The 25,494-nt window shown below is 44.4% G+C and overlaps 1 protein-coding gene across 2 annotated transcripts in view; it reads right to left on the minus strand.

The window, feature by feature from the left end:
• Mapre3 (microtubule associated protein RP/EB family member 3) overlaps positions 1 to 24,579 on the minus strand; it is a 47,688-nt gene extending 23,109 nt beyond the window's left edge. Inside the window, exon 1 of one of the 2 annotated variants that reach the window (XM_048353276.1) lies at positions 24,409 to 24,579. The gene's annotated coding sequence lies outside the window, so the exon portion shown is untranslated. The remainder of the gene's footprint in view (positions 1 to 24,408) is intronic. The other variant, XM_048353278.1, reaches the window with a different exon arrangement.
• Positions 24,580 to 25,494: the final 915 nt, after the last annotated feature.

The following is a 25,494-nucleotide window of genomic DNA, read 5'->3' on the forward strand; positions in this document are numbered from 1 at the left end:
ACTCTCAAACATCATTTCAACTCCTAGAAGAAATCAATATTTAAAAAAAATGATCTAAGGCTATCACTTAGCAATAAGTGCTATGTTTCCCCTAAAATGTGACTACATATAATCTGGGCAAACATTGAGCATACTAGGCAAATGCTCTACCACCAAGGTAATATTCTCAGTCCTAAAATAACATTTTTTTGTTAGAGGGAATAGCTATTAACTTTTAGATGTAAATATAACCAACATAAACATGTATTACTTGCTCTTCTCCCTTAGTTAATAGTAGTTAGCAGTAGTCTGTTTAAGACTGGATGCTAGATCAAAATAGGCATTTCTTAAAAGAAGACATCTCATTTAGGGTTTGAGAACTGACTACAAATGTGAGACAGAGTGAATTGGCCAGAAGGTGCCAGAGGCTTCCAGAGAGGCCAGTTAGGCAATTCCATGATGTAGGATTCTGAAAGAGTAGGCAGAAAGGAAATATCAAAGACTCTTTTTTTTGTTTCTAGGACATTGTTTATTTTAAAGTTACCTTCTCAACAAACCATAAAACAATTGGATGTTAACTTTTTTTTCCATTGAAAGGACTCTTAATATGAGTGCATTTCTTTCTGATTTACAAATAATAAATACAGAGTTTTGAAATTTCTGTTTTGAGTAAGGATAGACATTACTTTGGAATAGGCAGACATGGGTCATAAAATTGGAGTCGTGACTTTCAATAAAGCATGTGGCCCACAGACATTTATAGCCAACTGCCACCACAAAGTTCCCGTCTTCCTTCCACTGCTGTCAACTCTTTCTTTTTTTATGGAGGCTGTAAGCAATTTTGGTCTTAACTACCACTTCCTTCCTGTTACTGCCCTGTTATTAGGACTAGTCATGCTAACTGACCTTCAGCTATCCCTCAGAGTCAGCTCTTACCATCCCCAAGGTGGCATTCTAAGCCTTACCAGAATGTGCTTAAGTGTTCTCTTTTTCTCTCTTTTCCTTCTTCTTTTTCTCCATCCCCCCCTCCCCTCCTTGTCCAGGTTGGTCTCAACTTCACAATCTTCCTACCCTAGCCTTCTGTATGCTGTGATCACAGGTGTTCCACTCAGCTGTTTTAGATTTCTTAACTCCAATAACTATTCACTGTGCACTCACTGAATGACAAGGACAGTGTTGGGCACTGGTGACAAACACATAAACAGCATGAGGTCCTATCATTAAGGACCTTGTGACTAAACAGTAGAAAAAGATATGTACACTAATAACATGGCATACAAGGGCTATCAATGCATTTAATTCTTCTAAGGTAACTCTTTGGACAATTACTTCCTTAGAGTAATTATTTTGTTACTAAAGTTAAATTACATACATAGTAACATATTCAAAATAACACAGATGGGTTACTCAGACCTTGGATGGCTTTGCTCATTAGTCAAGGCAATGTACACAAAGCAATTTGCAGTGCCCACCTCATTCAGAGAAAAGACATTTCTCTCCTTGTCCATAATGGAAGAGGCACTGCCTGGGGCTCTGGAGCTTAGCAGGTATATCAGAACTAGATGTTCCCTGCAGGCTCTTCTTTAGGATGTTAAGACAAACATCAGAATTATATGACACAATGAAACACAGTTGCATTTCAAGACTTGGTTTCTCTATCAATCTGAGACACAAAGGTATTGTTTATAAGCAGTTGTTTATAAGTAAGTTGAATTGGTAATGAATAATAAGTCTGGAATTTCCTTGAAGATAGTGTTGAGCCAGTGCACAACTTTGTCCTGGTTCAAGTTGACAGGCAAAGAAGTGTGGCAGGGTTTGAATGAAGGCCTTCAAACCAACACTGACTTCAGGGAGTATGAAAGATGATTCAACAGGGAAATCAGTGGGGTTGGGGACAAAAAAGAGGGTAGTAGGGGGGTGATTATGGTTAAAGTACTTTATATGCACGTATGAAAGAATCATGGAACTCATTAACATTGGTTAAAAAAAAAAAAAAAGGGGGGGAAGTGGATTAAAAAGGACAAAAGGGGAGCCAGACACCAGTGGCCCATGCCTATAATCATAGCTACTGAAGTAGCTGAGGACTGTGGTTCAAAGCCAGCCCAGGCAAGAAAGTCTGTGAGATTCTTATCTCCAATCAACTACTAAAAAGCCAGAAGTGAAGCTGCTAGCCTTGAGCTAGGGACAGCTCAGGGACAGCACAGAGGTCCTGAGTTCAAGTGCCCAGGCCATGAGCTCAAGCCCATGGACTGGCAAAAACAAAACAAAAATAAAAAGCAACAACAAAAAAGACTGAGCTCAGAACTTGGGGTATAGATAAATGACCTGAGTGTATGATGACTATTCAGAACCCTAGGCACCCCTACAGAGAAGCAGATGTGGACCAGAGCTTGGGACTAGAGAAGCCTCGTTCCAGTGAGCATGAGCAAAATCTCCCTGCTACTGGCCCTGCTCCTGTCACTGCTAATCAGTCAGTATGAAGCTGAGTCACTGCTAATCGGTTAGTATGAAGCTGAGCCATGCCACAGAATGTTTCTTTTACCCTATAGTTTTTGTTCATCTCCAGAAGCTTCAGTCTTTTTTCTTGGGTTCTAGAGTGTTGTGATGGAATAATGCCAAGTGGGGGACAAAAATAAATATGCTGACTTCCTATATGGAAGCTAAAAAATGACAATGATAGGTCATAGCTACAAATGACCACCTAGCTAATTGCTTTCTTCTGCTAACATTTAGAATGCAGTTAAACATATGCAGTGTTCTTTCTTAATGATGAGATACACTGATTTTAAAAGAATAGAGACTAGAACAGATGTTGCTTCTCACAGCCACAATGCCAAGATTTTCCACAAACTGGTTTTCCTTGCTTTAAAAAGTATCCTTTTCAATTAAAAAACAATTTCCATTTCTTTCTAATGTGATTCAGGATAAAACATTCCATATACAGGGCTTAGAAGTGGCATGGCTTACATTAGTTAAACAAAATAAATGACTATGAGATGTTTTTCATCTTTAAAAACTGTCTAGAGCTGGGTACCCATGGTTCATACCTGTAATCCTTGCTACTCAGAAGCCTGAGATCTAAAGATCTCAGTTTGAAGCCAGTCCAGGCAGGAAAGCCCATGAGACTCTTATCTCCAATTAACTACCAAAAGGCTAGAAATGGAACTGTGTGGCTCAAGTGGTAGAGAGCCAGCCTTGAACAAAAAAACAAAACAAAACAACAACAACAACAACAACAAAATACTAGGGACAGCATCCAGGTCTTGAATTCAGGCCCCAGCCAGGCACAGAAAATAAATGATAAACTGTCAAGAAGGACCCTTCTACCAATTCAAGAAGCTAGTCTTATAAAAAGACATTAGTGTCACATCATGTGTCTGCTCAGGCTAGTGGGCCAAAAGGTACATTCTGTTTCAATGGCCCCAGGGCCTACACACATACCCTCCAACATCTCACCTGCTAGGAGGCAGTAGCTAGCAGTGTTGTTTAGGGAGAGAAGGTCCCAGAGGGATGAGTTCTTCTGCTGTCTTTTACTTTGCTCTTGATGTTCTTAACTCGAGCAAATATCCAATGAGCTCTCCTTTGAAGTGAAATTCATTAACTGGGGTCTTAAACCTTTTTGTTTATGAAAGAAGAGCTGAGGTAGAAGTAAGCCAGCAACTACCTGGCAAGGTTCTAGGCACTGGTCAGAACTCCTTGCTGTGTTTCACAAGCACATAGCTGGTAGCTGTTTGCTGACATCTTTGTCTAATACCTCCTCCTAGAAATGAGTCTAGGTGGTTAGGAACACAAACATTCTGTCCTAATTGACTCTTCTCAGATTCTTACATTAGTGTCAAATCTCTTTTTTGAAATTCCCAACTTTATATTCAACCATGAGAAACTTAAAAAAAATAGGCACAAGTGTTTCCTAGCAGATAATTTTAATGTTGAGAATTCTCTTCCCCAGTCCCCAGTCTCCCTCTTTGAAGTCAGCATGCCTTTCATCTGTAAATGTGAAAATAAACATTAATAATAAATGCTTTCTCATCTTCTCCACGGAGGAAGCTCTATTTACTTCTGAGGGAGAAATCTTATTTTCAGAGCTAGAGAGACAGGAACAGAATGGGGACTCTTCTTTTGATGGTTGTGATATGTTTTTAAACTAAAAATGTCTCAAGTAACTCCATCTACTTTTTATTTTGTCAGTTGTGGGGTTTGAGCTCAGGGCCTGTGAATTGTTCTTGGGCTTTTGTGCTCAAGCCTAGTGCTCCACTACTTGGGCCACATCTCTACTTCTGGTTTTCTGGTGGTTAATTGGAGATACAATTATCATGGACTTTCTTGCCAAGGCTAGCTTCAAATTGAGATCCTCACATCTCAGCCTCTTGACTAGACAGGATTACAGGCATGAGCCACCAACACCTAGCTTCCATCTACTCTCAATAGGAACTAAGACTGGGCCACTCCCTTCCGAGCTCAACTTTAAATGTATTTTATACAGTGGGTTCTTCATTCTTAGCCCCATGAGCCATCTCCATCTTTTATAGTAGGAGTCTCAGCACCTCCCACATGCCCAGTAACAGTTCCATTATGAAGAACTTGCCTATCACCTCTAGTCCCCATGTCCTATATACTTCTTGTGACTCATCTGCAGTGTCTGTGTCTCCATAGGCATCAGCTTTATGATTGCTGGCTGTACAAAATGTACTTACTGGGTCAAACGAACGGATTTCTCAGCCTCGTCTGCCTAACAAGCTCCAAAGGTGAGTGTTTTGGAAGACATAATCCACCCACCTTTTTAAACACCTCAAAAGCTTCAAAAGAACACTATATCTTGCAAAGCTCACATTTATACCCCCTGCTTTTAACCACTACTGATTGAATCCTGTCTATATTTCTGCCTGAAGAAGCCTGGGAAGGTAGTACATCCTATGTACAGCCTTGATATATCAAGAAGCCTTTTCCTTCACTCTACCTTTCTCAAGCTTCAAGGAAAAGCCTTTAAAAAATAACTTTTTTGGTGTTTGGGTTGAACTCAAGGCCTCACACATGCTAGCACTCTGCCACTGAACTACACACCAGCCCAAGTAGCATGTAATCTGATGTGGTGAAAAGAGATTCACCATTCTTACCCACACCCATGAGGACTATAGACTGTGGGAGGCTTCCCAGGAATCCATGTCCTAATGCCAGGAATCTGTGAATGTGTTAGCATAAATGAAAAGGGGACTTTGCAAAGTAAGTTAACAATCTGGGGATAGAAAGATTTTCTTGTTTTATCCAGGTGGTCCAATGTGACTCCTTAGAAGAGAAAATCTGGGAGAAATGTGATAATGGAAGCAGAAGAGGTGCCAAGCGCCAAGGAATGCAGGTAGCATCTAGGAGTTGGAAAAGGCAAGGATATGGATTTCCCCTCTTAACCCTCTAGGGGCTCCGGAAGAAACAGCCCTACCAACCTTGAAGTTGACCCACTGTATCGGTTTTTCATGCTGCTGTAAGAAATTACTACAAACTGTGTGCTTTAAACCACAGAAATATATTCCCTCATTGTCCTGAAGGCCAGAGGTCCAGAATCAAAGTGGCTGTACTCTCTGAAGGTTCTAGGGAAATCTGCTGCTCCTCTAGCGTCGGGTGGTTTCCTTGGCTTAATGGCCATGCCACTCCAATCTGCCTCTGTGATCACACTGTCACCTCTTCTCTTAACACCTCTACCTTCTTCTCATAAAAATACATGTACAGGGCTGGGAATATGGCCTAGTGGCAAGAGTGCTTGCCTCAAATACATGAAGTCCTAGGTTTGATTCCCCAGCACCACATATATAGAAAAGGCCAGAAGTGGTGCTGTGGCTCAAGTTGGCAGAGTGCTAGCCTTGAGCAAAAAGAAGCCAGGGACAATGCTCAGGACCTGAGTTCAAGCCCCAGGACTGGCGGGAAAAACAAAACATGTATAGTATAGCATTTTATTTTTATTTTATTATGATGTATGTGGTGGTAGGGATGAAACCCAGGCCTTATACATACTTCACAAGGGCTCTACCAGTGAGCCTCATCCCCAGTCCTGGAAAGGGGTATGTGCAATTATATTCAGGGCCCATCCAGATAATCCAGGATAAACTTCTTAAGATATTTAACTTAATTACACATTTTGCCTTCTAAGGTAATGCTTATTCTTTTGTCAAAGAAATCAATATTCAATCAGGCACCAGTGGCTCATGCCTGTAATCCCAGCTACTCAGGAGACTGAGATCTGAGGATAGCAGTTTAAAGCCAGCCCAAGCAGGAAAGTCCATGAGACTCTTATCTCCAATTAACCACCAGAAAACTGGAAGTGGTAGGGTGCTAGCCTTGAGCAAAAGAGCTCAGGGATAGTGCTCAGGCCCACATTTTCTGTGGTTTAGGACATTTGGGGAGGCACTATTCAGCCTACTGTGCCCACCAAGATAGATTCTGAACTTTTAATTTCAAAAACTATAAAATGGGGCTGGGGATATGGGGATATGGGGATATGGGGATATGGGGATATGGATAGTGGCAAGAGTGCTTGCCTCGTATACATGAGGACCTGGGTTCAATTCCCCAGCACCACATATACAGAGAATGGCCAGAAGTGGCGCTGTGGCTCAAGTGGCAGAGTGCTAGCCTTGAGCAAAAAGAAGCCAGGGACAGTGCTCAGGCCCTGAGTCCAAGCCCCAGGACTGGCCAAAAAACAAAAACAAAAACAAAAACAAAAACTATAAAATGATAAATATGTTATTCTATCCAACTAAATTTATAATTTTTTATGTAGTAATAAGAAGTCATTACCTAGATTCTATCTCCTGTCACCGTGACTCTTTGGCTCTGCAGTGGCTGCTCTGCGTTGTGACACTCACACTGGTGCTTTCAGAACTCTCTTGGCTAAGTGACATGTAGGGAAGTGAGATGTACAGAGAAAACCTCAGGAAATATTGTGAAGAAGAATACTGTGAAATACCTCATGAGCTTGGAGTATGGAGGATTATGTCTGACCCTGAGGAAAAGCCAACATCCTTCCCTGAATGAGAAGAAAGGAGTTTGCATGGCACTTGTCTTCACAGCCTCTCTTGGGGCTGAAGCACTTCCATCTAAATTACTCTAAGCAAAACTGAGTGTGGTGGCCATGCCTACAACCCTCAGTACTTGGGAGGCAGAAATCAAGAGGATCAGTGTTTGAGGCCAGCCTAAGTAAAAATTCATAAGACTCACTCTCAGTCAATAATAACTAAAACAAATAACAACACCTTGGGAATACTGGCATATACTTGTCATCCTAGCTATGTGGGAAGCATAAATAACAAGATTGTGGTCTAGGCCAGTTTGGGCAAAAAGCAAGACCCTATTTGGAAAGAAAGTATAGCAAAAAGAACTGGAGATATGTCTCATGTGATACAGTGCTTACCTAGCAAGCACAAGGTCCAAAGTACAGACTCCAGTTCAATCAATCAATAGTAAGCAACTGATATTTAGGCTAAAGGACAAGAAAGAATTCAGGACCCAGGTATTTACCTTCTACTCCTTCCTAAATGCTCCAGTAAATTTTACTGGCCAGCCTGTCTGTGGGTAAGTATAGCTAAACTAGAGTTTATTTTGATCTTAAGTCATCATGCTATGTTTCAGGTCTCTGCTAGCACAGTGAAAGCACCTCCTGGGGGTGAGGTAACTTCAAAATGAAGTTCCCTGACATGATATTTCACTGTTCTGGAAGTAGTGCTCCCAAAGGCAAAACCAACAATGCTAGGTGTGGCAATGGGCAGCGCTGTCCACCTTGCACTGGGACTGGAAAATGGCTGCTGGACCCGCCATGCATGGAGCTGACTGTAACTTAGCAAGAAGATACACATAATTTTCAAGCAAATGCAGACAGATATTCACGTATCTGGTGCTTCGTGGCACCAGGTCTTCCAATGGAGGGCACAAGGCTGGAACTGGCAGGGGAGGGGGGCTGGAGACAGACCACCTGTGGCTATTACCTGCAGAACAACATTATTTGTACCTGGATTGCATGCTTGGTGGGGCCACTGGTGAAGATGGCAGTCAGTGCTTCAGCCCACCTAAGCCACTCCATGGTGCCTTCAGTCTGCGTGGAATAACTGCAAGTAGTTAATTCTCCCACTCTTGGGGCTGGGAATATGGCCTACTGGCAAGAGTGCTTGTCTCGTATACATGAAGCCCTGGGTTTGATTCCTCAGCACCACATATATAGAATATAGCCATAAGTGGCACTGTGGCTTAAGTGGCAGAGTGCTAGCCTTGAGCAAAAAGAAGCCAGGACAGTGCTCAGGCCCTGAGTCCAAGGCTCAGGACTGGCAAAAAAAAAAAAAAAATTCTCCCACTCTTTTTTACTCTCTCAATTTTTCTATAAAAGAAAACTAGTAAGATACCACTTCTAAAAAATGAACTTGTTAGTGTTTGTAGAGAAAAAGTTAGGACAGTCAACAAAACAGCAGCAGTGATTCTTGGGGGGGGGCAGTTTATAAAGGCCTACTTCCTGCATTATGCATTTCTGCAATGCTTTGATTTTAAAGTAATATTGAATTAGGTTTGTTATGTAAGAAGTGGGGGAGGGGTGTCTTGTGACTTGGACGCCTCTCTGAAAATATGGGTAGAATATGGTGATTTTTGAGAACAATCTTTTTTTTCCCTTAAGTGAGGGGGACTACTAATCCATGTCTGCAAACACTAGCAGATGAAGGGAAGACAAGTAGAGCAGAGGTCCTGCAGAGAATACTCTGGAGGAATAGCTGTAGGCTGATGGCCACTGGAGGAAAAATGCCTGTCAGATCTCAGGTCCTCAACACGGGGAAGGTGGCTGCAGCTCAGGACCAGCTGGCATCAAGGTGGTAAGGTGCATTTCACAGCTCACCTGGAGACACCAACAACCCAATGGGAAGGGCATTCCCCTGTCACTCCCAACCTGGAGACGAAGAAGGGAGGGCTTTCCAGTTAACTGCCATCACTTCCTTCTAGCTGCTAGGAATGATTTCATAGAACTAAGGACCAACAACAAACTACGTCTCAGAAATCCTCTCTTTCTGCAGTGTTTTGTTGAGGCCCAACTATTGCTCAGGTCTTCTTTGTTTGGCTATTTTTTTATTTTGACAGTACTGGGTATTGAACTCAAGACTGTGGTTGCTAAGCAATGCCTAGGCAACACACTTCCAGTGTGTGATGTTCTAACACATTAAGTGCTATTGAAGAAAATACTATGATCAGGTTTTTGTTTTTGTTTTTGGTGCCAGTCCTAGGGCTTCAACTGAGGGCCTGGGTGCTGTCCCTAAGCTTTTTTTCTCAAGGCTAGTGCTCTACCACTTGAACCATAGCTCTACTTTGAGCTTTTGGAAGCTAATTGGAGGTAAGAGTCTCACTTTCCTGCCCTGGCTGGCTTCAAATTGTGACCCTTAGTTCCTAGCCCCTGAGTAGCTAGGATTACAGGTATGAGCCATTGGTACTCAGCTGATAGAATATTTTGTAAAGCAGAGGCATTCTTATCTGTAAAAATAAAAAAACATATATGCAAACATTACAGACATGAATGATGAAACAAATGTTTCTTAAACATTTTTCTTATCCTTACTATGAGCAATGTACTCTGATATTTTCAGATGCACTCACTTTTGTTTTCTTTTTCTGGTGGAAATAGATTTGAATTTAGGGCCTTGCACTTGCAAGGCTTTCTCGTTCACTGGAACTCTATCACCCGAGCCAGGCCTTCAGTCCGGCTTTTTGCCGGTCATTTTGGAGATGGAGTCTCATGGGCTTTTATTCCCCAGGTTGGCCTCAAACTGTGATCCTCCTGGTCTCAACCTCCTGAGTACTAATGGGGACTTATTATAGTTTGGATCTGAAATGTCTCTCAGAGTTCATATCTTAAAGGATGAGTCTTAACATGCTTAGCTCATTGGGAGGTGGGGCTTAGTGGAAGGAACTTAGAGCATTCATTGGAGTGTGCCCTTGTAGGAGGTTTTGGGACCTGGCCCTTCTCTTTCTCTCTCCCTTTCTTTTTTTTTTTTCCTTTGGCCAGTCCTGGGCTTGAACTCAGGGCCTGAGCACTGTCCCTGGCTTCTTTTTGCTCAAGGCTAGCACTCTGCCACTTGAGCCACAGTGCCGCTTCTGGCAGTTTTCTGTATATGTGGTGCTGGGGAATTGAACCCAGGTCCTCATGTATACGAGGCAAGCACTCTTGCCACTAGGCCATATCCCCAGCCCTCTCTCTCCCTTTCTCTCTCCTCTCTCTCTCTTGCTTCCCAATCACCATGAGCTGAGCAACTTTACTTTACCATACACTCCTTGGTGTAAAGGATCAGTCAATTGCAATGGCTCAGTTAATTGCAGCCTGAAATTTCTGAAATCATGGGTCAAAAATAAATCTTTCTTTCTTACAAGCTGATTTTCTCAGGTATTTTGTCTCGGCGGCAGGAGCTAACACAGGGACCCAGACCTAAAGTGGAATTAGGGTGCATGCCACAAAATACTTCCCTGTAGCAAGTATTAGGCCAAAAGTTATGAGATTAAAAAGAATTAGTTCCAGGCAGAGGAAAACAGCATGTACAAATATCCCTCATTTTATAGAAAAGGAAATATCAAGGAGATGTGATTTGCTTAAGGTCTCCATAATGGAGGCCCAAGTCTCTAACAAAGATTCTTTAGTTCATGGCAGCCTATCAGATGTAGTGTTCTTCATTTTACCTAATTAAGAACCAACTAATTATTCTCTCCTAGGCTGACTAGGAGTAAAGAGAGAGCCCAGGAGGCTATATTTACAGAAAGCCCATTAAATTCTACATGCAAAACAATGCCACTAAACTCCTACCCCACCTGGCATGTGGCCTGCACTGTGGGTGTTTGTTCCTTCCTGGTAGGACCTGGCCAGGAGCCAGACCCCTGCTGAGTCCGGCTTTCATGAAAGGGCATTTCACAATGTCCAGACAAGGGTTAGGCTCTGTTGAAGGTTTTTCTATCTCTGCACATGGATGCCTACACCTAACATTCCACATGGTTTTTTCCACCCTCCCAGTTGCTGCCATCAGCCCAGTGACGGCTTCACACTGTGAGCTGTGCAAATGGCTTCAGTTATGCAGTGTTAAGGTAATATGAGTTCAGCAAGTCAAATAAAGGTTATGACCAAAGGTGTCAGTTGGGGTCAGGGTCAAATGGATGGTCTAAAAGGATATTAACAGAGGAGGGCCAAAGGAGGCAAGGGCCTCGGGCCAAGTTTCAAAGTAGGCAAGAGAGAAATAGGAGTGCCACTGCGAGTCGTATAGTTTGTACACTTCCAAAAATTCATCTCCACCTGAGGGGATGAGTGAGAGCAGGAACCCACAGAGAACTCACAAACTGCATTCCTAGCAAGGGGCTGCATCTGTCTAGAGGATACACAGCTGGTGCTCTGTCACTCACAGAGACTGGATGACCCTTCGGTGACCAAGGCCAGAGAGAAATGGCTCAAGAGGGCAGCTGGTCAGAGTTGCAAACAACTGGACCCATACACAGCATATCTAAGGGAAGCACTTGGGCTGTGCAGACTGATAAGGGCTGGTGATAAGCGGGGAACATAGGAACTACAAGCTGACATGCAGGGGTGCCACACAGTTCCAACACCTTCTCAAGCCTGATTCTACCACCCAATTCCACGACATTCCATGTCTCCCTCATCAGTCTCAAAGTAATCTAATTACATCCCAAAGCTCTTTGGATATTTTAACTATTCATTTTGAAATATTACTAGCTTTACATGTTCATTAAAAATAATCAAATTGCGATATAAGGGTAAATAAAAGTAAAAACAGCCTCTGCCAAACTGTTCAATAACCTCCTCTCTGCTCATCCCTCAAATTCCAAACCTGTTTTCTGTTCTTACTGCAGTTGTAATTACTCTGCCCCCTCATTTTGGCTGACAACCAGCTCGACTTAGATCTGCAGCCCCTCCCTCCACCTCTGGCCTCAGGGCCCGCTGCTTCAATCCTCAATTGTGCCTCCTCAGAAACCTTGCCCTGAACATGCCAAACCACCCCCAGTCATGGTGCCCGCTCCCACTGCCGCTCCTCCAGGCCAGCATTTTGAAGACCCAGCCCATTATGAATTCAAGTGCCCAACTTGGCCCCTGCCTTGGCACAATACAACTTTTATTCATTTCCACACACCCAGGCTCATTTCTCACCATGTCTAATTCAGGCCTTTCAGACCTCCATCCCCCACATCCTCCTCCTCATCCCCTACTCAGCAGCTGGATTTGGCTCTGCTTTAGAGGAAGTGACAAGTTTTTTCTCAGCAGAAGCCCCAATTGTGTCCCCTGAACGTCATCCGCAAGTGAAGTAGAAAGAACCATCCTGTCAGACGCCAGGGGCTCACGCCTGTAATCCTAACTACTCAGGAGGCTGAGATCTGAGGATCCCAGTTTGAATGCCAGCCTGGACAGAAAAGTCTGTGAGACTCTATCTCCAATAAACAAGCAAAAAAGTTGGACTGGAGGCATGACTGGAGTGATAGAGTGCCAGCTATGAGCAGAAAAGCCAAGGAAGAGCATAAGGCCTTGAGTTCAAGCCCTAGTAACAGGAAGGAAGGAAGGAAGGAAGGAAGGAAGGAAGGAAGGAAGGAAGGAAGGAAGGAAGGAAGGAAGGAAGGAAGGAAGGAAGGAAACCATCTGCCATCCTCTCCTCCAACAGCCCCAGGGAAAGGGAGGTGTTCCTTTCCCTGTGAAGTGATCTCTTCCTTGGTATCTGAAAGATGATTCCTTTCTCTCTTAGCCAGACTATTTTCCTCAAATATGGTTGTCCCTTGGTATCTATGAGGAAGTAGTTCCAGGACCCCTCATGGATACCAAACTCAGTTGATGCTCAGTTATCATATTAAATGGCATGGTATTTGTTTATAACCAACATATATCTTCCCTTATATTTTCAATCAGGGTCCAGGGACAAAGTGGATGAACTAAGAGTGCATGAGAAGATTACATATAATACTTAATGTACTTCATTTGCATGGACTCAGTGTAGTACTGGGCACATGACAGATTAAAGTTTTGCTTCTGGAAACTTCCTAGAATTAAAAAAAAATATTTTTATCTGTGGTCAGTTAAGTCTACAAATGTAGAACCTGCAGACATGGAAGGATGGTTGTACCTTCTTTAACTTTCTGCCATTAAATATGCTCAGCCTTCCCTAGTATCAAAAAAATCACTCTAATATCAAACTCTTTTTTTTTTGGCCAGTCCTGGGCCATGGACTCAGGGCCTGAGCACCATCCCTGGCTTCTTCCCACTCAAGGATAGCACTCTGCTACCTGAGCCACAGCGCCCCTTCTGGCCGTTTTCCATATATGTGGTGCTGGGGAATCGAACCGAGAGCTTCATGTGTAGGAGGCAAGCGCTCTTGCCACTAGGCCATATTCCCAGCCCCTAATATCAAACTCTTAATTGAATGTTTGTTGGACCAGCACAGTACGTAACAATGCTATTTAAAATAAAAACAAGCCAGACACTGGGCTCACACCTGTAACCCTTGCTACTCAGGAGGTTGAGATCTGAGAATCCCGGTTCAAAGTCAGCCTGGGCAGGAAAGTCTGTGAGACTCTTATCTCTCATTAACCACCGGAAAACCATAAATGGAGCTGTGGCTTACAGTGGTAGAGTGCTAGCCTTGAGCAAAGAGCCCAGGGACAGTGCCTAGGTCTCTGAGTTCAAGCCCCACAACTGATGTACCCTTTGCCTTTATAATTCCATTTTATTGAATATACCGCAAAGAAATACACATAAAATAAAAAGTCAGTTATACGATGATGTTCACAACAGAGATTTTTCTTTTTTTGGTGCGTGTTGGCCAGTCCTAGAGTTTGAGGTCAGGGCCTAGGCTCTGCCCTTGAGCTTTTTGTTGTTGTTGTTGTTGAAAGATAGTACTCTTATCACTTAGGCCACACATCCATTTCTATCTTTTTGGTGGTTAATTGGAGATAAGAGTCTCAAAGATGGGGCTGGGGATATAGCCTAGTGGCAAGAGTGCCTGCCTCGGATACACGAGGCCCTAGGTTCGATTCCCCAGCACCACATATACAGAAAACGGCCAGAAGCGGCACTGTGGCTCAAGTGGCAGAGTGCTAGCCTTGAGCGGGAAGAAGCCAGGGACAGTGCTCAGGCCCTGGGTCCAAGGCCCAGGACTGGCCAAAAAAAAAAAAAAAAAAAAAAAAGAGTCTCAAAGACTTCAGACTGTTCCTCAGATCTTAGTCTCCTGAATAGATAGGATTACAGGTGTGAGCCACTGATGCCTGACTTTAGAACAGAGATATTTGTATGTAAAAATGTTGGAAATACTCCAATTGCCAATAACAGATAGATGCTGATGCGCACTTGGTTTTAATACAAGGGTACTATAGAAGAAATGAGATAGTCAAAATGTTGCTATATGGATTAGGTTAATAAAATATTCTGATTAAGAACCTTGTAATAAATAAAATATGTTTAAAACAATATATAACTTACTATTAAACAATTCATCACAAATTCGTGAATGTTTGTTGATAAAGAGCAATTTTATAATAATGTATCCTACCACTTGTTCTGATTGCCACTTTTTCCCCTTCCATTCTTCTTCCCCTCCCCCTTCCATTCTTAGGTGACCATCATAACTTCCACCATTTCCCTGCTTACCACTATGTAATGGTGGTTTCCATCTCCAGTTTACCTGATCTGACATCCAAAACAATCTCCAGATCTTTCTCCTAGTTAAGTCAGCAGCACTTATGCCCTCTTCTTGATATTTTTTCTTCCTTTGACATCACACTATCTTTAGTTTCCATCCTGTCTCTCCTCAAGGCTTGTTACTTGGGATTTGGCCTTTGTGTCCAAGACCTCCTGCCTCTGTGTTGTTGACTCCGTGTCCACTGCTCCATCCCCATCCTTACCTTCAACCTCTAGTTCTATGAGATCATTTCACTTGGATGTCCCCATTGTCACACCTTGCTGTCATCTCCAAACTGCCTCTTGTGATGTCCTAATTTTCCACGAATGTCTCTCAAATTCCAAACCTCATCTTGCCAGGGTGACATGCTCGGGGTTCTTAGTGCCCTCTCTCATGGAACCATTCCTCACTGCTGCCACACCTGTCCTCATGGAAAAGTCCCCTTCCGTGTTCTGTCTACTCACAGTCTTCAACACAAGATCAGATTCTGCCTCCTTTGAGAAGTCTTTCCCAGTTCACAGTGATCCCTTTCCTCTCAAGTCTTCTGGAATTCAGACTCCATAGAACCACTGATACCTGACACACTGTTCGCTTCTTCTACCTGACTCTTGCTGAGCTGTCCACCACACCATCCTGCATACCCAGCTCCAGTGGGTCTCCTTTCCTGAAGCTTTCCCTGGCTTTCCCAGGCCAAGGGCCACTCTTCCTGCAGGGCTACCACACACCCTTTCCCATCATTGCTAAGTTCCCATCCTCTTATGCTGTATGACATACAATTATGTTTGACTCACTCATCAGAATATTAGCTGTGTTCCATAGGGGCAATGATTACATCATATGCAATAAAGCACTAGAGCTATGTTGCTGTCCTTCAGTGTTGCTACATATACCCATCACCTCTACATCCACCTTATCTTCCACACCAGACTACAGTCTCCTCAAAAACAAATGAATCTCATTCTATACCCCACAGTGACTACAAACACAAAACAGAGAAAGGACTCAGCAAATACTTGTTGGCACTATATTTATTATAATAAGGCCTTAGGAAGACAATATGCAAATTTAGAGAAATAACCTATAAAGCTGCAAACTATATTTTCTGGAGAATACAAGCCTTATCAAGTCATTTCAAAACACTGTACCCTGCTATTTGGGGCCAGCATAGCACATCTCTGTACATACAGGGGTCTTGTCACGTTAGGGTGTTAAGAGGATGCCTAAGTGGAATCTTTCAGCTGCCAACTCTACCAATGTAAAATCAGAACATACCAGAGATCAAGTCAGAGTCCTTGACAAGAGGCAATAACTTGCAAAGAGGGGGGAAGGGAGGATGGTGGCTGGCTGCCAAGAGCTTGGTGCTGCAGAAAAATCTGGCCACAGGTACAGTTTATACCATTAGAGATAAGCCCTCAGCAAAACACTGCTCACATGAAAAGGGATATTTAATTTCATCCAGTGGGTTGAGACCTGCCCCTTTCACATGGTAACACTATGTTGGTCCAAACTATGATCTTGCTGACTCAGAGGAAGCTAAGATTTCATTTTTTACTAGTCAGGAAGTACTATTACAGGGTGACTAGGATATTATAATTATATTATATTACAAGGTGACCAGGACAACAATGCCCTTAAGAAAAGACAATTGCTTCTCTGACAACTACTCATTGGTAGAATGTCTCTAGCCAGACATACTCAAAGCCTTGTTCATTAATTCCAGGCAGCAGGGAAGGCATCTGCCCCATCTGGGACAAGTGTTTGGGGAGTCAGAACCATGGGAAGAAGAGGCAGATCCTGCTTAGCAAACATTTATTGAAGCACAGACCGAGCTGTGCAACAGGCCATATGTCCCTCAATCGAAATCCTGGCTGTCTGAGAGGAGGCCAGAAACATCACTTTTCCTGTGCTCAGGATTGAGCAGATTCTACCACTGTTAGAAGGCAGGGTCCATCCACTGAACTGGGAGAAAACATGTGTGTGTGTGGGGGTGGGGGGTGATTAGCAAATGTGATGATATTGGATGTCAGTAACACATCTTTTGTGTCTCATTGTATAAGATATGGTCCGTGCCCTTAAGGAGCTCAGCTATTATTCTGAGGCCATATGCAGTGGACAGGAAACACAGGCAACAAGACAGATACTGGGCCACCCCAAACTGACAGTCAGTGGCTGGCTCCAGAGACCTGAAGTAGGGAAGAGGAAGCTGATTAGCCTGTCCCTGTGCAGGAAGGACTTCTGTCCATGGAACAATCATTGGTGGGAACTTGACTATCTCCATCCCTGGAAGACAGAAGGGCCTTGGAGTAGATGGCTGAACGGAATTTGACCAAGGACAAAGGGAGGAAAGAGGCTGTGGCAGTCTTTGAAGATGTTTTAGAGGCTTGGGCAGTCTTTGAGGATGGTTTAGATAGATATGCATACAAACTCGAGTTAAAGCCTTCATGAAAGCCTCTGGAATACTGAAGAATGAGGAATTCATAGTCTAAAAAGACATGGCAAGGAGCTGGGAATGTGGCTTAGTGGTAGAGCGTGTACCTACCACGCATGAAGCCCTGGGTTCGATTCCTCAGCTTCACATAAACAGAAAAAGTCGGAAGTGGCGCTGAGGCTCAACAGGTAGAGTGCTAGCCTTGAACAAAAGGAAACCAGGGACGGTGCTCAGGCCCTGAGTTCAAGCCCCAGGACTGGCAGAAAAACAAAACAACGAAAAAAAGGACATGGCAAAAATAAAGACCATCAAAAGCAGGGCCTTGTTGTGTGACTTCTAATAAAGGTACCCAACAAAAGTTAAGAGGAAAATAAGATTATCTCAAGGCCCAGTTTCTTTTCATAACGTTTGTGTGTATGCGGGGATGGGTGGTATTGGGGTTTGAACTCTGGGCCCTGAGCTTGCTAGGCAGGCATTCTACTCAAACTACATCCCTAGCCCTTTTTAATTTAGTTATTGTTGGGAGAGAGTTTTGCATTTTTGCCTGAGCCAGCCTCAACTACAAGCCTCCTGTATATACTTCCTGCATAGCTGGATGACCACCATACCCACCATACCCAGATATGGTTGAGATGGGGTCTCACTAACTTTTTGCCAGGGTTGGCATGGAACTGAAATTCTCTATGCCAAGCCTTACAAGTGTTTTCATTGCTTATGTAGTACTTGTACAAGTCTGATCAATCCCTAATTACTGATTCTTTTGGATATTTAAAGTATTTGATATTAATAATATTATATTAACACAACTCCACATACAGTACTTTAAAATATACTTTTGATTTTCTGAATATTCCTACCATAGTAATTTCTGGTCTAAGGACATGTTTCCTTTTAAGGGTTCTGATATATAGTCAAATATATATACATATATATAGTCAAGTATATATATATACATATATAGTCAAAACAAATATTTGGAGTCATACTTCTTGTTTTGTTTTGTTTTTGCCAGTCCTGGGGCTTGGACTCAGGGCCTGAGCACTGTCCCTGGCTTCTTTTTGCTCAAGGCTAGCACTCTGCCACTTGAGCCACAGCGCCACTTCTGGCCATTTTCTGTATATGTGGTGCTGGGGAATTGAACCCAGGGCCTCATGTACACGAGGCAAGCACTCTTCCCACTAGGCCATATCTCCAGCCCCGGAGTCATACTTCTTGCTCAGTTATTTTGAACATATCATACAAGTGGTATTTATCTCCCGTTATAGGAAATAGTTTTGGGAAAAGAAATTATTTTGCATGGAATTAAAATATCCCAAATAAGCTAAGTCCTTATTTACTTGAAACAAATCAACTCACATTTCTTTTTTTCCCAGAGCTGGGGACCGAACTTGGGACCTTGTGCTCTGCAGGCAGGCGCTCTTCCGCTTAGCCAGATCCCCAGCCTTACTTGAAACAAATCAAGAATCCAGGGCTTAGAACACTGATGTTATGATAAAAAGTTAGGCAATAGCATCCAGCCAGTTTAGCAGAGTTGGTAGGGCCTGGTGCTAGTGAGAACAAGTCTGAGTGCTTGGACCAGAGTTGGCCAGCCAACACTACATAGGAAAACAAACATCCTTGGCCACAGGATGCCTCACCAACCTTGGCCAACTGTCGCACAGATCTGTACTCTTGGCCAAAGGGAAGATTGGGTGAAGAATGTGAATTACTCAGCATGAGCCATCCTAAAGTCTGGGTAAGCACCCAAAGCACATGCCTGACTGATAGGTGTGTCATCTTTCTATAATAAACAGGACACCAGGTGAAAAAAATATGACTGGCCAACTTAAGCCCAAATCAAAGCAAGAAAGAATTGCTTCTTTTGTACTAAACTATCAAAATGCATTTACTAAATAACTACTGCTACTAGCCTGACAAAGTCTTCACTAAAGTACAAAACATACAGGCATCTAATAACAGGTCAAATATTGAAACATATAAAGTAAAAGCTCCCCTGTCATTTCCTTCCCTACACCCAAATTCCACTTTCCAGAAGTATACACTATTGCATTATACTATGTTATACTACGCATTACCTTTTCAATCTTTGTTTATTTGTAGCTCTGGAAATCAAACCAAAGGTCGTGTGTGCTAGGCAAGTGTTCTACCACCAAACTACAGCCCAGCTCCTGTTTGTTTGGGCTTTGTTGTTGTTGTTGTTGTTTTTGTGCCAATCCTGGAGCTTGAACTCAGGGCTTAGGTGCTGTCCCTGAGTTTGTTTTCTTTTTCAAGACAAGCACTCTACCACAGCTCCACTTATGTTTTTTATCTTTTTAAACTGGAGATACGACTCTAGCATACACAAAGTCCTGGGTTCAATTTCTCAGTACTACTTAAACAGAAAAATCCAGAAGTAGTGCTGTGGCTCAAGTGGTAGAGTGCTAGCCTTGAGCAAAATAAGGTCGGAGACAGTGCCGAGGCCCTGAGTTCAAGCCCCAACACTGGGAAAGGAAAGAAGGAAGGAAGGAAGGAAGGAAGGAAGGAAGGAAGGAAGGAAGGAAGGAAGGAAGGAAGGAAGGAAGGAAGGAAGGAAGGAAGGAAGGGAAGGTCTCACAGACTTCCTTGTCTGGGGCTGTCTTTGAACCACAATCCTCAGATCTCAGCCTCCTAAGTAAGTAGGATCAGAGGCGTGAACCACTGGCGCCTAGCTATCTCCTATCTTTTCCATCTTAAATGCCTTATGTGTTTATTTTCTTCCTTAATTGTGTGTGTGTGTGTGTGTGTGTGTGTGTGTGTGTGTGTGATGTGTGATAGGGTTTGAACTCAGGGCCTCATGCTGTCTAGGCAGGTGCTCTACTGCTCTAACTTCTTTTTCACTGAGTTATTTTTATATAGGGTCTTACTTCCTGTCCTCATATGTACCAGGACCAAGATCTTCTATTTTTCCATTCTTATGGTGGCGGGGATGACAGCTGGGGGCTACCATATCCAGCTATGGGTTGAGAAAGTACCTGGTGAACTTTCCTACCTGATTTCAACCTCTCCTCCTGATCTCAACCTCAAGTCCCTAGGGTTACAGGCATGAGCTGCCAGCACAGGATTCCTGAAATTTACATAGGAATTTAAATTTATTTGTGCTCCCCACTGGAAGAACTTGGCCTGCCTCCTTAATTACTCTGTAATTGCCATTAGCCAAAATGACCTTCCTTTAGCACTCATCATTATGCAAGGGTTTTTTTTTCCCCTAAGATGAATAGCTCTAGTCCCCTGTCTCCTGTGTCTCATGTGTGTAGAAGGTGATCTGAGCGGTTAAGGTACACCTCTAACACCTTAGGTGGTAGAAGTGAATGAAAGCTACATTAGTTTTACTCACAATCAAGTGCACAGCAGTTTTTCCATTTAAAACTGAGATCATTCCCTATACTGGTCCCTACAACTAGAGAACTAACTACTCCATGACACACAAACACACCAAGTCTGTGCTGTGCTACAGTCAACTGCTTGTGCCTGACCATTCTTTCAGATAACCAGGTCAGCTGAATACATGGAGACAAAGAGGCATTTCATATACACTCTCTCCTATTTTGGCAGTTGAAATAATACTGCAAGTGCCAGGCCTTCACAGGACAAATCTCTCTGTGCACACCAAACACACTGTGAGGATTCTCAAGGGAAAGGGGGGGGGGTGGTACTGAATGGAACCAGGGGAAACTTAAGTCATGATAAAGTTTAAAGGCACTATTTAAAAAAATTAGACATTGGTAAATATAAGGTCATGACTGTTATCTCTCTTTTTTTTTTTTTAACAAATACTCTGCACACGTTGTTCGTTTGATCCAATAACCCTGTAAAATGGTCAGTCATTCTCCAGGCTTCCAGGTGAGGAAATAAGCAGTTACATAACCTGTCCAGTGTCACACAGCCAGGGAGTGCCCCACTGGAATTTGAACTCAGATATGTCTGCTTTCAGATTTCCTCCCTTTCCTAGGATAAGGCTTAGAAGTCCCTATGGCTCCCAGGATCCACAAAAGGTTCCATTTGAGAGCTGGAAAATAATTCTGAAATCATTCAATTTGCGTATGCCTGCTCTTAGCCCCATTTCTGCCCCCTCCATGTTGCTTCTGAAATGTAACAGTACACAGATAAGAAGCTGAAAAGACTTCAATTACCAAACTCTGCATTTGCTTTCTGTTAGTTGATGCAAATTTTAGAAATGAAAACCTTCATGAAGTCAGAATGGGTAAGGAGAAATTATTATTTTTAAGGTGGCAAGAATACATTTTTAATTAGACAGTGTCACACAGGATTTTGCCTGACTTTGCAACATCTCAGATAATTAAACAAGCTGTTGTATACAGAGCTAATTACACACTACTAAATTATTTTTATTAAAACCCTCTGGACTATTAAGCATGAGGGATGAAACAATGTAGTGGTGTAAAATTTCTAGTCTGGAAATTTGTGTTTTAATCCTGACTCAGACACTAATAACCCCAACAATCATGCATAGTATATACAATACAAAGTGCTTTTACATACTTACTACATTTTGTTGAGTGACCTTGGGATAAATCACTTAACCTTGGTGTCTCATGTCAGAATCTGGAAATGTGGACATTAAATTGTACTATGTGAGGTCCCTTCCATTTCTGACATCCTAAGAAGAGGAACAACATGATCCTTAGAATTCTTAGAAATATATTTGCAAACAAATCAGGAAAGATGCATTCTGGTCATAAAAATTAGATTTTCTGTTCTGTTTCTGAGAAATACCATTTGCCTAAACTCAGATACAGGTTTCAGATGATGTTTGCTGCTAGCTGTTTGGTCATTTTCTGGACAGTACCATATTAAGGCCTGGGTTGAATTCCAATAGAATTCCAATATGGGAACTTGCCCCACTATGCCTAACTCTAGTTGATCATCTTCCAAATGCAGCCTTTCAAAGTGGACTAGCTTGAGGGAGGGCATAGAAGAAACCCACCTTCAGAGTGCATGCCTTCTCAGGAGGCTCTGAGTAATGGCATCATCACATAGGAATACACAAACAGCATTTTTTCTAATGCAAAGATACAGAGGCCTTCAAGCCTCAACACTCCTTGCTTGTTTTAATGTTTCTGAAATTAGGAAGCACCTTGTACTCTGCATATGTATTTTGATCTGGCAGCATCAAATCATTTCACCTAAAAGTTGTGGGTACATTTCTAGTGTGTCTTAGAATTAAAGAAATACAGTCCTTCCAAGCCTTAACATCTATCACAAAGAGGTAGGTCTAATTCAGTTCAAATCATGTCCCTCTCCCTGATCTTAACAATTACCTTCAGTGACACATGAAGAGGTGATGTATAAGAAAGGTCTTAGTTCTGTTTCCTAAGAGTAGTAGTTTAAAAGGCATTCCATCATCATCTTATAAAACACTGGTATAGATTTCAAAGGCAAATTATCCCATATAAAAATCACTCTGATGTTCTGAAAACTATCCCACAGCAAACTGGAAAGGGAACATTTTACTCACACCCTCCTGATCTATCTAGCCTTGACACATTTTCTTAATTCACAACCCTCCACCCGAGTTATAACACTGATTCCCAAAATACACTCAGCCCAGGAGGAGCAGCTCTCCAACACAGCTGTCTTCTCCTGCCCTCCCCGGGTATTTCAGTGAGCTATGTGACACAGAGAGGACCACAAGAAGGAATGTAACTCTCAGGCCCCAGAGTTCCCATTGCACTACAGGCAGGTGCATCCCGCCAAACCCCAGAGTGGCATTCGGAACAGAAGAGACTGCATTGGATGGGGGCTGCAGTTTTCCCGAACTTCATCTCTATGTTTAAAACTAGGACGACAGCCGTCTTTGCTACTGTAAACTAATCTGATGGGCATGGGGGCAGGGAGTGGCTCTGAGGAGGGCTGCCAATAGGCCATGATTGAGCAGAGTCAATGAGCCAAAAAAAAAAAAAAAAATCTCCCCCTAAATCTCCAAATGAGTGGCTCCTTCAGCATGATTTTTAAGAGGATCTCTACTCTTTTGTAGACTTAAGTAAAAAACTTCAGTAAGACTGGCTTACATTTATACACATTTCCTAGCAGTATACTGAAATCTAGAAACAAAAAAAATGGGTGTTAGAGAGGAAAGCAAAAGAGTTGAAAATAAAGTACAACGGGTAATTAGGAGACCTCAAATTGAGGCATGACTATTAAGAGCTTCTAACTGTGAGCGCCAACTCTCAGATTCTCACTGAGACTGTCCTCTATTCCAAGATTAGGGACTGCAAGATGAGTAAGTAGCAAACATAACCCAGGATATGATGCAAATATGCTAGAACCCCCTATCAGATGACAACAAGCACCAAGATTCAGATGCAGGAGGCAGGGAGACAGGCCTCAGACCTATGTCATGCAAAAACCTAAATTCTCTTTCCTCTCCTCCAGGCGTCTACTATCAAAACTCCATCATAGGGTTAGTCACTCCAAGGAACTCATAGATACTAGAAATCAGGTCCTGCCAATAACCCTCATTGTACAAATTGGAAGGCCTTGCTGTGGAAATCAGGGCTGGTTTGAAATTTCACATTATACCAAGGTTATAATGCTATGGGGTTGGGGGGGGGTGCATTTTAAAGTATTCTACAAGAGGCTTATTCCCAACAACACACGGGAAGCACCGGAACTTAAGCTCCAAACACACCCTTTCTCCCCTCCCTCTCCTCTACCTCTCCTCTCCTCTCCAGCAACATCACGCAATAGCCGGGGGTCACGAAACAGTAGCTCATCAGGATGGGACTGATCCCTCCTCAGCAAAGCCTATTCTGAAAGCCTCGCAGACTCTCGGCAGCCACTTACAACTGCCCAGACCAGCCAGAGCAGGAGTGTGAGGGTAAGAATCCGGGGGGTCCCGAAAGCAGAACGCCCCCTCCTCAAGTCTCCTCTCTCGCTGATCATTCTTTCTGGCATTCTCACTGGGGAAAGCCTGAGAGGCCAGGGGATGTCAGGCCGGGAGCAGGGAAGCGGAGAAGGGACCACCCAGGGGTAGTCTGGGAGGTGCGTGGAGTGGGGGGGGGGGGAGGCACCCCAGGCCCGGGCAGAGATGCAGCACCTCACCAGGTGGGGAGGACCCCAGGTGGGTCCGCAGGGACGCAGGGACGCCGGGAGGAGTGGCCGGAGGCCTGGTCGCCGAGGCCGCGGGGCGCCCCGAGGGACCGAGCGAGCGAGGCGGGCGGCGGGGGCAGGGCACGCGGCTGTGGGGGCGCCGGGGGAGGCGGAGATGGGGAGCCCGGTTCCCCTCCCCCAGCCCGGGCCCGGGCCTCCCGCTGACTCAGCCCCACGGCGTCGGTCGCTTGGGCCCCGACTCACAGTGCGCGAGGCGGCTCCGGCGGAGGCGGCAGGGGAGGGGGGACGGGCGGCGGGGGCGCTGCGGCTGCGGCTGCGGCTCCGGCCGGAGGCTCCCGGGGCGGAGGGTCCTAGCTGAGGCCGCCGCGGTCTCCGGCTTCAACGCACTGGGACTGCGGGGGGGCGGGGGGGGGAACCGAGCACTGCGCAGGCGCGGTGCGGCCGCCGCTGTCAGTCCGAGCGGGGCGGGGCCAGGGCACCCGCCGTCTCCCAGGCAACCGGGCGGCGACGGGCGGACGACCGCTACCTCCACCTCGTCTTGGCAACGGCGGCGGCGGGAGGTGCGTCGGGGGAGGGGGGGGGGGAAGAGGGGGAAAACAGTCCCTTCTGGTCGTCATGGTAACCAGGAGACGAAATCGCGTCATAAGTGTGCGGCGGTGCCGCGGGAACGCTCTTACCTTGTCGCCGTGGCAACTGGGAACAGCCCCTTCCTTCTTCCTTAGCAACCGGGCAACCATCCCTCCTCCGGTCCCGTCACCGGAGGAAGAAGCCTGCGCACCTGCTTCCCCGGGGCCCGCTGCTCGAGCCCAAAGCGCTGCTCCGCAACCCCTCCTCGGTGTGTGGCTTCCACTCGCGGCCTGCTGTCCCGCACTCCAAAGGCAGCTGCCTCCGCCTGTGAGGAGATCCGCACCTCCACCTCCGAAGGGGGCGAACAGAGTCGTCTTACGTAACTCGTCACTCACATAGACAGGGCACGTGGGTTTCTGTCATGTGTTTGTGTTGACGCAGGGTCCCCCCCACCCCCACACCCCGCACAGCTCAGGCTGGCCGGCCTCGGACTCCAGTCCTCCGCCCTTAGCCCCCGGAGTGCTGGGATGGCAGGTAGGCATCACCCAACCAGGCTGTCTACACTTGGGTTGTGTATGGCCCCCTCTCCCGGTGCGTCTGTAAACAAGTCTTGCTTCTTCCTCCGCCCTCCTGGCAACTCATAGTCAGCTCTCTCTTTGACATGCCTGTTTTGTGTTCCGAATTTCTTACTCCAAGTCTGCTTCTAGGCCTCTCGAGTTCTTCTTTTCCGTGCCTGTTGTCTTTATTCCCACGCCTCTCCTT

Source organism: Perognathus longimembris, chromosome 8 (genome assembly GCF_023159225.1).
Source record: "Perognathus longimembris pacificus isolate PPM17 chromosome 8, ASM2315922v1, whole genome shotgun sequence".
Lineage (NCBI taxonomy): Eukaryota > Metazoa > Chordata > Mammalia > Rodentia > Heteromyidae > Perognathus > Perognathus longimembris.